The 15,103-nt window shown below is 49.2% G+C and overlaps 1 long non-coding RNA gene across 1 annotated transcript in view; it reads right to left on the bottom strand.

The window, feature by feature from the left end:
• The window catches only part of LOC134174624 (uncharacterized), a 195,765-nt gene extending 184,857 nt beyond the window's left edge, over nt 1–10,908 (bottom strand). The window contains exon 1 of the long non-coding RNA XR_009968726.1: nt 10,847–10,908. This is a non-coding gene — a long non-coding RNA (uncharacterized LOC134174624). The remainder of the gene's footprint in view (nt 1–10,846) is intronic.
• Between the last annotated feature and the right edge of the window lie 4,195 nt (nt 10,909–15,103).

Here is a 15,103-nt window from a genome sequence, read left to right as displayed (position 1 = left end):
ACTTCCCCACCCCTCCCAGCACTGAAAGGGGATGCCCTGTGATTCAGCATCTCGGCTGTCGTGCAAACCTGCTGTCTGCTCCCATATTTAACCCCACCCCAGGCTGTTTGCACGCAGTCGAGCTCTTTTTTTTTTGCTTGAAAGATACCCCCTTGGCAAGGCATCCCTGCAAGTCCTGAGCTGCAGGGAGCTTCCTGACACATCTCACAGAATGCCTTTTGCAGATTAACGTGGGGCACATGTTACGTGTTGGCTGAGGTCGTTTGTTTGCCGTGGCAGATGTGTGGGAAAGGCAGCTGTGATCAAAAGGATTTGGAGGGGGTATACCAGTAGTGACAGAACACCCTCCAGATTTAGTGGACATGAGGAACTGCACTGAAACTTGGCAGTCTGGGTTTGCTTTGAAGGCATGAGTTACAGCTCATCCCAAACAAGCAGGGGCAGATGTAGCTCTAGATGCAGATGGTGCGAGAACTCAACCCTAAATAACTCAGTGCTGTTACTGTTTGTGGCTTTAGCTGATGGACACCGGGACAGGAAGAGCCAGCAGTCCTGGGGGCCACTGTTGTGCAAGTGAGACAGGCATGGACTCAGATGGCAGATGTCTACCTGGCTCTCACACAGCCTGGTCCTGCTACGCCTTTACTTTGTCTCTGCTATCAACCCAGCCAGAAGCTGCAGCTGGCCGTGCTGCCACTCAGGAAAGAATCCCAGATTTCATTCATTCAAGCCAAATCTCAACCTGGCAAAGAAAGCACGGAGCGATGCAGATTGGGCCTATCAATCACTTGGGTTGGCTTTCACACGTCTTGCAGGCAGCAAAAGCCTTAATAAATATCAACTGCTGGAGATTTCCAGCATCTCTAGAGAAGTTTCCCAGGTTGCTGGTGGAGCAGAAGTTAATCAGAATCCAGTACATATTCTGGAGCCTCAAGGCTGAGGGATGGATTGGACCGCAGGGAACTGAGCTGCAGCCAAGTGTGCATAAACCACCCTCATGGTGTGCAGGAAGGGAGAGGAAAGTGAATAGCTTAGAAGGCTGGAAAAAGCAGCCCAGGGAATTGCATGGTGGCATTGGAAGACAATAAAATCCCAAAATGTGCTGCTCGGATTCAAGTTAACTCTTCATTGTGAAGGAGATGGAGGCAAACTTCTCCTGCCTCCTCCTTGAAAAAGGACTCTGTTCTTTAAACCCAAACAGCGAATTTAAGCCCCTGTGAACAGTGAGTTTTAGTCACCCTAGCAGAAGCTCACTCAGCCCAAGCATAGACTCAAAGCACAGACCTGCGCACCCAGCCAGGATGGATTTTATGCCAAAGCTCCAACACATGCATGGGCAAGACCTGTGCCCAGAACACCATGGCTGGAGGAGCTGAAGCAGCCCCTCACCACTCCAGCAGCCCAGTCTCCCTCCTCTTGCTTCACACACAGGCGTTGTAACACGCCTGATCAGCAAGCGCCCAGACATTTCCTTTAGCATTATTAGGCAGGAAATCTGCCTATATTAGTGCTGCAAGCTCATGTTGCAGACCTTTGCCCTGACGGTGTGAACATTGCACGTTCCCCTCTTTCCCTGTCGCTAGCTCTGCTCCGTATGTGAGCCCATGCAAGATGCTTACTCTTTTCTGCCTTGTTTCAGTCCAAGACTCATTTGCAAGAGCTCAACTGTCATCACATTTATTTTTCTTCCTCATGCTTTTCTTGGCCTGGCGTGCCGGGCAGTGATGGTATGTGGGCCCGAGGGACCCCAGATGTGCTATGAAATGACGCAGAAGCATCAATATTTTCACTTTGAACGGATGGGGCTTTCTGATGATCGCCAGCTCCTTGCAGTCAAGGTTGTTTAAGGGCTTGGGAGAGAAGAAAAGCACTGGTGGAAACAAAGGAGGGGAGAAAAGCTTGACTGTGATGGTCTGGGGGAGATGCAGAAATGGAGTTGCTGAAAACCGGCTCCCCCAGCTTCATTGCTGATAAATCTCTGTGCTTCACTGTGAATGACTCAGGCAGCAAATCTGACAGAGGCATGTTCCTTGTAGCTTTACTTTCAAGGCATTGCTGCTACAAAGTGCACTCTGAAAGCTCTGCGAAGGGGCCTGATCCTGCCCAAACAGATTCCTGTGCTGATCTGTGAGCCTGGGGCTACCCCCATGGGGGATGCAGATGGGTGTTTTCTGGTAGGGAGCCAGAAGCAGTATATTAAAGGTAAAAGTAGGGAAGGGTGAGAGGCTCGAGGGCAGCTTTGGTGCTCTGGTAGCTAAGTGCTTTAAAGAGCAATGGCAGCAGCTGCTCAAACTTGATAAAGAAGATAAAAATCGTCCCCTCCGCACAGTATTGATGGATTGACCGGAATAAAAGCAGAGAAAGCAAACCCGAAACCCCTCAGGCTCACAGTCACGCTAACCGCCTTGTTTGTGATGAGACCAGTTTGGTTCAGCTAAGGTAAGGCTCATGTGGGCTAGGTCCTATGCAGACACACCAGGACCCATCCCGCCCCAGCTAATTCGTGCCATCAAGACAGAAAGGAGGTGGGAGAGGAGGAGCACACGTACCCTCCCAGGCAACTTGACATGCAAAGCCTTTCCCATGCCTCAGTTTCCCATTTAGTAAACAAGGATAGCAATACCCAGCAATTTTTAGCAGAAACCAAAAACACTGTGTCTTATTCATGTGTTCTTATTGCTAGTGCAATATTGGCAGATGCAGGGGAAAAAGCCATGCTATAATTAATTAAAGCAAAACCTTGGGATCAAGTCTAGCTTTGATACAGCTATATAAGATACTCTCTCTTGAAAGAGGAATTGATGTTCATGTAAGAGAGCTCTGCTCATCTTCCAGCTGTCAACTGTGTGAGGGACCTCAGAGTGAGCTGAGTGATGTTTTCCATCTCCAGCACTCCCAGGATTTTAAACCACGGTGTTATTTCTTTTGATTTACCTATTAGAGAATTTGTTCTAAAGCCTCTGATAGTTTGGGGTTTATACATTGGGTGACAGTGGGTAAGAGGAATTGGGGCTGTGCAGCCTACTTCTAGTGCAGCTCCAGGACACATTAACACCAAGGGCAGGAAAGCATTCCTAAGTAGTGATAATTGTTAAATAAAAGGGAGAAAAACGCAAGTTGGAAAATGGAGAGACAGAAGTCTATCAAAAATATCATTCAAAAAGGAGAATAAATACACTGAACAGCCTCTTTCAAATGGAAAACCAGAGACACTGCAGGGCACTTTGCCTGCTTGCAGTAAATGGAAGGTGTCATGAATGCCATCAAGGGGAGCAGGGCAGCGTGAAACCACTGGAGTACACTGAAAGAAGGCTTATGCCCCGAGCCAGGTGCTGTGGACAAATGTTTATAATTACTCATTCATTGTTAAGCTTTGCCATTTCTCCCTGCTCTGGCAAACTGAGACTTCCATGGGAATGGACCAGACATCATCCACTTCACAGACGGTCTCTGAAAGAAACTTCCCCTTCCCAGTCTGGGGCTTTATAAAATACATATTCCAATGCGAAATACATACAACGTTCCAGTGGAGAGCAAAAAGCTGGTTTGAGCTCCCACCTGGAGACAGGAGACCGGCAGTCAGGTGAACAGCAGAGCAAACCACTCTGTTTTCCTACGGATGCTTGTCTCTCCCTCGACTGATTTTGAAGCTGAATTAGGCTGAGGTTTCTGTCATCCCTGCCCATGCCTATAAAATCCCTCTCTTGTTCCTTGTAGAGCTCCTCTCGCAGAACAAGTTGGCTGTGACCTATCAGCTGCAGGAACCAGGCCAAAGCGATTACAGCAAACTCAAGGCTGTCCAAACCTCAGCAGGGTTTGGGTTCTTTTCCCCCTTCAGCAGCCCATTTCCCATATAGGTACACAGATTTGTTATTTAGGTATTTACCTTCCTGTGGAATTTGGTCGAAACCGTTCAGCCCATTCAGGCATGAGAAGGGGCACAAGGACAGACAGAAATGCCTGGTCCTCAAACAGCAGACCTCCCAGATGTCCTGTCCCTTTGCCAGGCAGACTCAAAACATGATTTCATCCTGATATAGGGAGATACGCTTCCAGAAAGGCCTCTGGTCTCACTAGCAAAACACTAACAGCCATAAGCATCCCTCCTGGAGCTCCAAAGGGTGCTCCCTTGGTTCCCAGTGTCAGCAACACTTTGAAGCATTGTGGTAAAATGCTCTTTATCTGCAAACACCATTTCCAGGAGCTGAGACAGTTTCAAAGAGCTTAATTTTTCCCAAATGCTGAGAATCTGGCACGTGGGGCAGAAAAGACACCTTTGGGCACCAGGGCCCCATCCTGCCTTGCATGTGGTGTCCAGCAATACCCAATGCCTACACCTAGGAAGCAAGACAAGAATAGAGCTCTGACTCTTCCTGGACAGGTCTCAGCTCCCAGTTGTCACTGGGATGGGAATTGCTGATCTGGAGACTGTCTTTGAGCCTTGGTCCCTCATAGGAAGAACTCCAGAAACTGGGCTGCTCCCCTTGCTGTAGAAAGAGGCAAACAGCTCTTATTTTGCTTGCCAACGTGACCAGCTGAGGATGGAGATGAGTAGGACGCAAAACCAGATTTGATGTCTGGCTTCAGCAACCATCCAGACAACATGCCCAACCTCATCCCGCAGTAACTCACAACATGAGATTTTAATCAACAGTGTGGGCTTTTTCTCTGCAACATCATTTTGCTCAAGCCCAGATTAATCTTCTTGACCAGAGAAATGGCAGTGGGAAAAGCAAAGCTTCCCCTTTGAATTCATGCCTGGCTTACCAACAAATGTACTGAAATCCTGTAATATTCATCATAAAACTACAGAGGAGGAAGTGGGAAGGAACTTGGGGACATCATTCCTCAAGCATCTTAAACCGAAGTTACAGGTCACTTCCATGGGAAGAAAAGAAACTATTGACCATTTGATGGCTCCCCTTTATAATCAATTCAGAATTAGCCTTTGAATATTCATTGGTTATTTTTGCTCCCCACATTTTGCTTGCTTGAATGGAAATGCATAGAGAGGAGTTCTGTGTTGATTTGCAGTCCCTTCACAAAGCACCTTCTGAAACCCTATGACCAGCAGGTAGCCACACACAACCAGACTGGGAATACCTGAACCACACTGTTCTCCCTTGTCCCAGTCCAAGATTGACTTAATACAACCCATGCCTGGCAATAAAGGTAAAAATCCCCCATTGCCAGTTGCTGGTTGATGCAACTTCTTGTTTCCCATCCTTTCACCCAAACCAGCCCTTTCCATAGCCTCATGCTGGAACATATCCCAAGCAGCCAGTTTCTTTTTTGTGTGGCATGAAGCAACATCATTTTTTACATCATGCAAATGAGGAACAAGATCCATGTATAAGCTGAACAGACAACCCATTTTTCACCTGTAATTGTTTCTTTGCCGCATTAATAAAAATATGGTGTGTATTGTGGTTAATGAATATGTAAATGAGAGATGATTAATAACTCATTTGAAGAGAAATAGGAAGATTTGTTCATTTACCTTCTGTAATTCCTTGGTGCTTCCCATCCTCTGCTCGATGTCCTCCCAGCACCTTAATGCCCGAACCAGGTCCCTTTGACACAACAAACTGGTAGAAACAACATAGACAGCATTAAATGCGAGTCATGCCCAAAGTATTTGGGGTTTTTCACCTCTTCAAGGACATCTATATTGTGTATAGAATAAATCTCCAGTCACTCAAAAACACTTGGGCTAAATAAACTGGCCTGAAGGGAAAGGTCTAGGATCTGCATCCCAGCTGGATAAATAACCCCCTTGCCAAGGTGTCCTCCCATGGGAGATCCATGGGGTGTGAGCATGGGCTCGGCAAAGACTTTTCATTGAAAAGTTCCTTTGATGGCTGTCTTTTTCCATCCTTTATGAGATCCATGTCTATGAGCAATACCCCTATTTGACAATATTATGGGGTTTCGATTTAAATCTGGAAGTTTTCTCTAGAAAATATCTGATGGTGAAACATTTCCCTCTCTCCCACCCCATTTTTGTACAAAGTGCCTCTTGTTTGTACTACTTGTCCTGCACAGACCCCTTTCGACCTTGTTCCATGATCTCTGGAACTGCAACCACAACATGGACCTCACCAAAACCCTTAGCCTTTGCCCCGAAAACACCGAGCTCCTGAGAGCTGGGGGTGAGATCCGAGCCCTGGCATGCAGATTGCTTCCCTGGAGCACCAGGTTGCATTTATTGGGCAGCTGACAGCCCAAAGGGTGTCCAGCTGGACCACATTGACCCTCATGGTCGTTATCACCTTGTATGTGAGGCTGCTTGGGCATTCATTTTTTTGTTGGAATAAAACATCCCCAGTGAGACCCCCCTGAAGTGCTCAGTTCAGAGCACTCAAGTGCAGGCAAAGGAGCTTTCCTTTGTTTCACCACACTTTGGCGGGTTCAACTGGTTTGAAACCAGCGGTAGGCAGTGATTTTTTAATGCTCTTTGCACATTAACTGACTCTGCAGAGTGCAATTGTGCTGGTCCGGGTCTTGAGCTCCTCAGGCCACACGGAGCCAGACTGTGCAGCATTTCCAAGGGCCTTGCACTAATTCCTTTGAAGCTCTTTATGCACTCGGTAACTCAACTCCAAGGACACACACACCCTCTCCTGGCAGCAGTTTAACCTTCAAAGAACCCAGGCTCTGCCTTTGGACTGGCTTTTGTGTTGCCTTGATGCTACTCATGCAAAGGCACCGGCGTGGGACATCTCCATCTTCACACCCATCCTCCCCGGTGTCTCCACAGCCCCAAGAGCCTTTGTAAAGTTAGGGAAGCTTTCCTGGAGCTGCTGGGAATAGCTGTTTGGGTTGTATGGTCTTTTGGGGGGGTTGCTGAACTGGGTGTTCATTCCCTGCATGACTGTGGGTGCTTCAACTTCTGGGCAATCCAGGGCTTGATTCTATTTTGGAAAGAAGCCTTCCAATGCACGTTCACATCTTTCCACCTAATCCCAGGTGGCCATTCACCCCTACAGAGCCTTTAACCCTTCCCCAGCCTTCTCACACTTCTCCATCCAACACTGCAGGCTTACCGCAGGCCTCGTAAGTGATTTCTTCATCTTCCAGAAGCAGGGAACTCCTCAGCTTTTCAGAAACACACAAAGCCCGGTTTTAGTCCTCCTCCTCATTGGAAAACACAACCCGAAAGTCAGCTCCCAAACACTGCTTGGCAAACTGCTGTTTGCCTGAGCAGGGGTGTGGAGCCAGCCCTCCCTGCAGCTCCTGGGCTTGCTGGGGTGTCCCCAGCTCAGGGGCAGCAGGACATGGCCAAGCTCACAGGGGGAGAACAGAAGGAAGACTCAAAATGGCAGTTCCAAACCCTCCACCTGATTCCCTTGTTCCTCCATCCCATCACCTTTCCCCACCAGTATGTCCCACTTTTGCCCCTGTGAGGTGAAGGGAATGGACTGTGATGCCACTGTTTCATGAGGGTTTCTGCCCAACAGCAAGCAAAAAGGTCCCACACAATCATTGGAGACAAAAAGCACGAATAGATGTGATGGGAAGGTTTCTCCTGAAACTTGATGGAAGGTTCTCAGGGATACACACAGATAGAGGCCCACATCAGGGCTTCCCTTCCCACCCAGCTCCATCCATAATAGATGAGGCTTCAAAAGCCCATGAGGAACTCAGAAGTTAGATGCTGCGAACCCCGGTTCCCATGCTGCTGGCAAAGGAAGCAAGCAATCCAAGCAGGGGAAGGAAACAGGTCTTTTGTCCATCCCATTTTAAGGTGGAATCCCTTTGAGGGGAACAAGACAATTACAATAACTAAATAGATCCCTGATGTGCCACACTCACCCATCCATGGGTGCCCAGCTTGAGCACACTGCTCCGTGCGGTCATACCCTTTTAGCTGGGGCAAGCAGGCACAGGCTCTCCCTTGTGTAACTGCTTGCACCTTGCTGGGCCATGCAACGTGCAGTGCCCCACACTGAACCCAGCCATTCCCAGCTTCCTGGGTGAGCCCAGGCAGGCACAAACTCAGCAGCAGGGCTGGCTGTGGGATCGCCATCAAAACAGGAATTTAGGTGGAGACATGTCACTGGAAATTAGGATTTTTGCAGGAAAAAGAACCAGCAAACCAACAACCTCCCCCCCCTACGATCAATCATTTGTTCTGATTTTTTTCATTGGAAGCAAGAATTTTCCTTAAAGTAAACGCTGGTTACAGAAAAGCAGCTGTTTGTTTTGTTTTCTGTAACCAAAACCAGAATATGGGGCTTGAAAACCTTTTTTGAAGACCAACTGCTTTGGTCAGTAAAGCAAAAACAAAAGGAAACTGTTGCAATGACTAAAACAAATGTTTTCCTCTGAACCTCCAGGAACATAAAGAAAAGACATGATTCAATTGACTGCAGTCAGTATTTGAGTCCCTTGATGCTGCCAAAGGTGATGAGTATTTGCTGCCTGCAGCATCATAGACCTCCACAGCCCCTTCCTGCTCTGGTGTGCAGGCATTAGGATGGGATAACTGCATTATAATGCATATAATAACAACTGCATTAGCAGTTATTGTTAGCATCGGAATTAGAACATTTTGCTAATAATTAAAATTATTATTAGCAAAAATAACTCCTGTGCCCACACTTTCAAGGACCAAACCTGCATTAGGACAGTGATCGTCTCCTCCAGGTATTATCTGCAGCCCTTTCAGGCTGTCACCAAGCACAGTGTGCATGAGGAGCATCTGAATGGCTGCTGGGTGCAGAAGGGACCCTTGGAGCCCCAAGCCTGGCTGTGGTTGGGCACAGCTTGTGGAAGCACACTGGGGAAGAGGCTATAGAACAGCTGGGTGTGACCACTTTGTGTTTCCTCAGGTACCTGGACCAGTATTTCCATCACTCCCCACCTTGCACATGGCTCCGTCTTCCCAAGGCCGATGGAGATAAGCAGATTGCTTCAATAGACTTGTCCTTGTTTGAAGCAGTTCAGCCATTAGGAAAAGAAAGAAATAAATTAAAAACAAAGATGCCTCTCTGGATCTTGGGTTATTTTTATTGATTTTTCAATCTGGACAAAGGAAGTGTCATTCAAAACCCAAACTCTTCCTTGTTAATGCACTTGCGCTGAATCAAGTTCTGTAGCAATCAATTAACACATGAATAATTAAAACAGCATTTTAGCCTCAAATGTTCTGTCCATAAGAAGGTTTGTGTGAATCACAGGGCATTAATTCATACCTAGTTTTCTTAATGGACTTTGACCTTCGGCCTCACAGCCAGCAACAATGAACTGTGAATTAATCCACCGTATTTCATGCGCTGTCAACTCATCCCATCTAAATGGAGCACAACCCCCCGAAAGGTCACCTGAATCTGTGGGGAGAGCAGATGTGGATGGTGTCAGCTTCACTGCAGGCCTTGGAAAGGTTTGGGGTCTACTGCATAGGGTGCCCCAAGGCACCAATGGTACCAGGCAAAGCCTCAGACCACCTCCCCTGCACAGCCTTGGGCTTTATTTAACTCAACGCCAGGCTCAAGATCCCCTTGCAGGGTGAAAATGCCATCATTCTGCTTCAGCAGAAGCTTGCTTCATACCTTAGCCTGATCTTACCAAAGTCCTGCAGGATCCAGGCATGGGATTCTCCTTAGAGATCTCCCACCCCACATCCAGGGCTTCACATCCCTTGAGGGCTGGGTGAGCAGCAGCAACCCATTGGCTCTATGCCCCATGCACAGGGTGTATGGCCATCACAGGAGGAGTAAAGGTCCAGAGCTCAGACCTCCAGCCCCTAGAAAACCCACATAGAATCATAGAAAGGTTAGGATTGGAAAGGACCTTAAAATCATCTAGTTCCAACCTTAGAGGACACTGATCCTATGGACTTCTCCAGGCAGGAAGTTCGCTCAGCCTTATTGGAGGGATGCTTCAAAGGAAAGGATGCAAATTCTATTACCCAGCCCTCAAGGTTTCCTCTGTTTAAAATCAAATCTGGGCTGGGAACGTGTCTGTGCTCCTGCACTTTGCGATGAGCTTTAATTAAGAGGTAAAATTATTAAAGCTGCAAGTTATTATAGCCTCAGGACCCCGGCCCAGTGATATGAAGCAGATGGTCCAGGGGCAAGCGAAAGCCCTTTAATAAAGAAGCGTTTGCAATTCATGAGCATTAATTATGTCCACTTCTCTCATTTTAAAATGTTCTGCTTGTCAGGCCTGGTATTGTGTGGAAAGCAAGCATGATGAATTAGGCAAACCCCTTCTGGTTCAGGACATATTCTTTGTGTGCCGAAAATTAAAAGTATTATCTCCCAGAAGATAGAGTGATTGGAATATTTAAGCACTTGGGGTTCCCTACCACCTTTATTCCTCTTTTGGGTTTTGGAGGGTGCTGCTGGGATGCAGCATCCCCGGGAGGCAGTGGAGGATGCATCACCCCAGTCCCCGGGATGCTGACCATGAGGTGCTCCAAGCAGCTGTTTAACATGTAACTGGTGCCACCCTGGGCACTTATCCTTTTGCTTCACCCTCTGTCCACCCCATCTATTATTTATAAGACTGTAGCCTTTAAAACAAAGGATGAGGGAAAGGGTTGATCCCACTGAAGTCGCTGCTCTGCTGCAGTTTGCCATCACCACCACCATGCTTCCTCCCCTGATTTCCATGCGTGCGGAGTGCTACACTATACAATCACAGAATGGTTTGGGTTGGAAAGACCCTTAAGATCATCCAGTTCCAGCCCCCTGCCTCACAGGGGACAGGCACAAGGACGCCTCACACCAGACCATGTCACCCAAGGCTCTGTCCAACCTGGCTGTGCTCCAGGGATGGAGCATTCAGCACTTCTTTTGGCAGCCTATTCCAGTGCCTCAGCACCCTCACAGTAAAGAACTTCTTCCTTATATCCAACCTGAACTTCCCCTGTTTCAGTTTGAACCCACCACCCCTTGTCCTATCACCGATGAAGAGTCCCTCTCCAGCACCCATGGTACCTGCTTGCCAGGTGCTCTGTCCTGCCACCAGGTCCCTGGCTGGAGCTGTAGCATTTCAACAGGATCCTGCACAGCCAGACAGAGCCCTGCCTGCCCAGGCAGTGCTGGGATGGGGAAACCAAGGTAATATCCTATGGTACAGCAGCCGGGAGGCCAAGATCCCAGCCTGAACCTCCTAAATCCACACAGTGCCCACCCACCCTGCTCACCTGGGTGATAGAGCAGCTCCAGGGCTAAAGGCAAAGCACCTGGGGGCTCTTAGGAGAGGGAAGCAGCCAGGATCCAAATGCATGGACCGCCCTGGCTAAGAGCTCTGCAGCATTGCTGACACTCTGCTTTGTGCAATGAGAGCCATACCTTTAGTTTTGGCTGGTTTGGGCTCTGATATCCCTGCCATAGCACCTCAGTCTCCAAGTCCCAGCACACTTACACAGGAGAGAAGGGTGAAGGTTCACACAGTGCTGCCCTCAGGCCAGCCCAACTCTATTTGCTGCTAACACAGCATCCTACAGTTGAGTAATCACAGGTTTTGGTCTCCCAGAAAGGGAAGAAACACCAAATCAGTGCTACTCTTTTCAGAGAACAGCCATGGCTGTGTGGTTTGGGGTAAATGCTTATGAGACCCTTATTTTGGATGCAACAGATAGAGGGATCTTACTGTCTTGGTGGGATGAAGCTCTGACTGAATGCCTGGACCTGTGCTAGGTGGGTTCTGGTTGCTCATCACAGTTATTGGTAGACTGAAAGGGTTGAATTTATTTGCCTTGGTGGTAAGATGTAGGTTCTACACTGGTTTGGGCTGGAAAAAGGTGGAGATACAGGAAACACAAGGTGCACTTCAGAAAACATAGCAGGATGCTCAGCCACCAACAGCACTGCCCACTGAAGCTCAAAACCATGGCATGAATAACTGGTCACCTGGCACATCAGGAAACCCTGCAGCACCCCATGAAAATGCCAGTCTGTCTTATTCTTGTCCTTTGCTTTCTCCCCTCATCTCTTTTTCCCTCTGAGCATTTGAAGCATTCAGTGAGACCACTGAAAACACAAAAGCGCATGATTCCTCCTACCACCCTCAGGAAAGAGGACTTCTCCTTGCCCTGATGAGCAGCTAGAACTCCTCTCCTTGCATTTTCCTGGGTACAAACTCAGGTTTTCCATGCAGAGAAGGTCTCGCACCACGTTACGAGGCTGGTGGGAAAGGGCAAGGGCTACTTAATGTGCTCAAACCACTCCCCAGCCCCAGAGGGCATCAGTCTGACCTCCCATCATGAGGCCTCCTGCCCTCCCCATAATAGCTGCAGCCATGACAGGGCCTCCTTAAACATGACATAGTTTACATTCATAGAGATTTATTGGCTCTTCCTTTTGCCCTGAATTAAGACCCATTGTGGGGCCATTTGTTTTTTCCAGGCCTTAGAGAAGCCCAGGACTGGAGGAATTCTGCAAGTCCCCTCCAGAGTCCCAGCAAGGACACCAGGCTTCTGGAGGGCACGAATCCACTCTGAAAATGGCCCAGCTCATCCCACACACTGTGCTAAGCACCAGTCTGAGCTGGTCTGAGTTGAAGTGAATCCACAGCCTAGAGCCAGAAAGTCAGTGCTTTAAAGTAAAACTGGTCCTGCCTGTGAATCCTTCCACATAGATCAGCAAAACCAAGTGCTTGGGTTTGGCTTTATTCAGTCAGCCCACAGGAGGAAAAGGAGAAGGATGCTATGGGTGCAGTGATGGCTCAAGGCAATGGGTGGCTCATACCTTGAAGCCTGGGTCAGCCTCATGACACCCTTTGCTTCCCCATCCAGGGATCCTGGGGGACAAGCACCATGCAACACAGGCTGGCAGGTACCCACTGCTCCCACCCTTGCTTTGCAGGTGGGGAAACTGAGGCAGCAAAGGCTCGCCCACATAAACGCATTGCCCAGCACTGCTTTTAGGCTGACTTTGTCAAACCAACCCTGAAGAGCCTGCGTACGCTCAGCTCCACCCCAAGACGAGCTCTCTAGGACCCTGATCCCAGCAGCCTGCTGCAAGTGCAGTAGGAATCTGCTGCCCTCTCCTGCTCGTTCCCAGGGATCTGATTTGCCTGTCAGCTTCCTGGGGCTTTAGTTTTGCTCCACGATTTAATTTGGCTGTGATTTATTTATAGCCACCCTTATAAAACATGTAACTGCTGAAGCCTCTCTCCACGTGGATGCTTATGGGCACTGGAATCGCCACACGCTGCTGGGCAAGAACATCCCCACAGGTAATAGGTAATGCTGCCAGGCTGCTGCAGGGCTGCAGAGCATCCTCTGCGAGAGCAGCACATTCAGTCATGCGGTCCTTTGGTATCGACAGAACATTTCATGCTTGTGTTCCCATCCCTTCACTGGCCACATTCCGGCTCTCTCCCTGCAAGAAGAAACGCCGCTGGTGCCACCAATGGAGCTCCAAGGTCTTTGGAGACTATTGCCACTGCATGAAGATGTCCCAGCACAATGACAGTTGTCCCAGGGAGGTCCCCAAGGTTGGCTCCAAGACCTCCCAAGAAAAGGGGTGGGTGACCCTGCTGCAGGTTTTACTGCTGAACCCTGAAGTGCTGTCAGAACCCCAGGGGCACTGAAACAGGCTTTAGGTGTGGGAAGCATGCAATGCAACCTCCTCTCCAGCATGGATCCTACCCAAAGGACCATGAGCTAAACCTGCCAGGAGCACACAGGCAGAGCTCAGCCCCAGTGTGTGCTCCCTGCTCTCTCCTGTAAGCGACCAGTCCTGTACCCATCCTTTGAAGGATGCTGAATGTCCCTGGAGAAGCACTAACAGACCGTGTCCAGCAGGCACCCATGGCTTGGTGAAGACTTGAGGCTTATCCTGGTGCATAAGGCATCCAGCCAGGGCTGGGGATGTGGCTCGGGACCTCCAGTGCCTTTCTGGAGCAGCACCTGGAAGCTGGGCAGGCCTCCCCAGGGTGGCTGGAGCCAGCCCACAGCACAGCTCTCCCAAGCCAGGCACCAAAACATAAGCCCCTTCAGCCCAAATATACACTTACCTCCTGCCACCAGTGAGTCATTGCTTTCTTTGCATGCTCATGCCTACAATTTGCACATGCCATAATCCCATGACACAAGTATCTCTCCGTTGTCTTGCTGTCAGCCAGCCCAGCTTGCCTGTGCTGCTTTCATTACCTGCCACAGAGGGCAAAAAGAGGCTTAAATCCCCCCTCACATACAAACAAACCCCACCTCCCCACCACCCAGTTAAACACCAGCATATACCTCATCCCAGTGCACGGCCAAAGGCAGCTCCTGCAGCCCTGGGTCAGGCACACAAAGGGAGGCACTGGGGAAGCAGCCCCCTGCAGAGCTCTAGCAGGGGCTCAGGAACCTCTCCATTCACCTGCCCCTCTGCCGCAAAGGGGTCAGGAGCAGCTCCACCTCCACCAGCATGGCCAGGGGCATGGGGGCAAGGCTGGGGTGCCCTTGGGCTCAGGGGACATCTCATTAAGGGAGGTAAGAAGGAATCAAAGAGCAAAAATAACCAGGTCCTGAGCAGGAGGAAAGGGAGGTGGGAAGTGATGCATCCTCCCAGGCCGATTCATGCTCCCCATCCCTGGGTGCAGGTGGAAGGAGACCCTGTCTGCAGCAGGGCAGATGGGATCGCCTCCCAATCACCCCCAGGTGCTTCACGGTCAATTAGGGGCGAGAGGGGAGGAAGGGAGAGGGGTTAAAGATTAGGCAAAGGGCCAGGCCAGGGACCCAGCGGGGAGCTGCTCTGCCCATCTATATCATAGACACTAATTTGGTTTAATTCACTTCAAAGACCTTCCTGTAGCTGTGGCGTGCGCAGGGTTGGGGTCTATTCTTCTCAAAAGAGGTTTGAAAGGGGGCAGGGGCCTTTTCTCTTGAAAGCATCCCAGGGAGAGTGCTCTGGGATTGGATTTCTTTCTTGCTGCTTCTTTTACAAGGGCTGTCTCCAAAGGCAGATAAGAGGGAGCCCTGGGAAATGAAAGTGAAAAAAGCCTATATGAAAGGAAACACAACCGACAGGGACTGAAATGAAGCAGTTAAAGCACTGTAAAATAAAGCTTCTCCCCACTCAGTGCCTGCAGAGGGGCAATAAAACCATCCTGCAAAGATTCCCCCAGGAAAGCACACCTCTTAGGGAAAGTTAAAGATGTT

Source organism: Pezoporus occidentalis, unplaced genomic scaffold, assembly GCF_034315485.1.
Source record: "Pezoporus occidentalis ecotype Australia unplaced genomic scaffold, CSIRO_AGI_Poc_V1 ctg62, whole genome shotgun sequence".
NCBI lineage: Eukaryota > Metazoa > Chordata > Aves > Psittaciformes > Psittacidae > Pezoporus > Pezoporus occidentalis.
The sequence above is the reverse complement of the archived record's forward strand: the minus strand, read 5'-3'. Positions and strand labels throughout refer to the sequence as shown.